Source organism: Ptiloglossa arizonensis, unplaced genomic scaffold, assembly GCF_051014685.1.
Source record: "Ptiloglossa arizonensis isolate GNS036 unplaced genomic scaffold, iyPtiAriz1_principal scaffold0946, whole genome shotgun sequence".
NCBI lineage: Eukaryota > Metazoa > Arthropoda > Insecta > Hymenoptera > Colletidae > Ptiloglossa > Ptiloglossa arizonensis.
The window spans coordinates 69056-71028 of NW_027479316.1; positions in this window are offsets into that span (position 1 = coordinate 69056).

Here is a 1973-nt window from a genome sequence, read left to right on the forward strand (position 1 = left end):
CGGAGAAACGAAGAAAGAACAGGAGAAACGGAGAAAGAACCGGAGAAACGAAGAAAGAAACGGAGAAACGAAGAAAGAAACGGAGATACGATGAAAGAAACGGAGTAACGAAGAAAGAAACGGAGAAACGGAGAAATAAATGTAGAAACGAAGAAATAAACGGAGGATCGAACCAGGAAACGGAGAAACGAAGAAAGAAACGGAGAATCGAAGAAAGAAATGGAGAAACGAAGAAAGAAACGGAGAAAAGAAGAAAGAAACGGAGATACGAAAAAATAAACGGAGAAACGAAGAAAGAAACGGCGAAACGAAGAAAGAAACGGAGACACGAAGAAAGAAACGGAGAAACGAAGAAAGAATAGTAGAAACGAAGAAAGAACCGGAGAAACGGACAAAGAAACGGAGAAACGAACAAAGAAACGGAGAAACGAAGAAAGAAACGGAGAAACGGAGAAATAAATGGATAAACGAAGAAATAAACGGAGAAACGAACAAGGAAACGGAGAAACGAAGAAAGAAACGGAGAAACGGAGAAATAAATGGAGAAACGAAGAAATAAACGGAGAAACGAAGAAAGGAACGGAGAAACGAAGAAAGAAACGGAGAAACGAAGAAAGAACAGGAGAAACGAAGAAAGAACCGGAGAAACGAAGAAATAAACCGAGAAACGGAGAAAGGAACGGAGAAACGAACAAAGAAACGGAGAAACGAAGAAAGAAACGGAGAAACGAAGAAAGAACAGGAGAAATGAAGAAAGAACCGGAGAAACGAAGAAAGAAACGGAGAAACGAAGAAAGAAACGGAGATACGATGAAAGAAACGGAGTAACGAAGAAAGAAACGGAGAAACGGAGAAATAAATGTAGAAACGAAGAAATAAACGGAGGAACGAACCAAGAAACGGAGAAACGAAGAAAGAAACGGAGAATCGAAGAAAGAAATGGAGAAACGAAGAAAGAAACGGAGAAACGAAGAAAGAAACGGAGATACGAAAAAATAAACGGAGAAACGAAGAAAGAAACGGAGAAACGAAGAAAGAAACGGAGACACGAAGAAAGAAACGGAGAAACGAAGAAAGAATAGTAGAAACGAAGAAAGAACCGGAGAAACGGACAAAGAAACGGAGAAACGAACAAAGAAACGGAGAAACGAAGAAAGAAACGGAGAAATGGAGAAATAAATGGATAAACGAAGAAATAAACGGAGAAACGAACAAGGAAACGGAGAAACGAAGAAAGAAACGGAGAAACGGAGAAATAAATGGAGAAACGAAGAAATAAACGGAGAAACGAAGATAGGAACGGAGAAACGAAGAAAGAAACGGAGAAACGAAGAAAGAAACGGAGATTCGATGAAAGAAACGGAGTATCGAAGAAAGAAACGGAGAAACGGAGAAATAAATGGAGAAACGAAGAAAGAATAGTAGAAACGAAGAAGGAACCGGAGAAACGGACAAAGAAACGGAGAAACGAACAAAGAAACGGAGAAACGAAGGAAGAAACGGAGAAACGAAGAAAGAAACGGAGAAACGGAGAAAACAATGGAGAAACGAAGAAATAAACCGAGAAACGGAGAAAGAAACGGAGAAACGAACAAAGAAACGGAGAAACGAAGAAAGAAACGGAGAAACGAAGAAAGAAACGGAGAAACGAAGAAAGAAACGGAGATTCGATGAAAGAAACGGAGAAACGAAGAAACAAACGGAGAAACGGAGAAATAAATGGAGAAACGAAGAAATAAACGGAGAAACGAACAAGGAAACGGACAAACGAAGAAAGAAACGGAGAAATAAATGGAGAAACGAAGAAATAAACGGAGAAACGAAGAAAGGAACGGAGAAACGAAGAAAGAAACGGAGAAACGAAGAAAGAAACGGAGATTCGATGAAAGAAACGGAGTAACGAAGAAAGAAACGGAGAAACGGAGAAATAAATGGATAAACGAAGAAATAAACGGTGAAACGAAGAAAGAAAC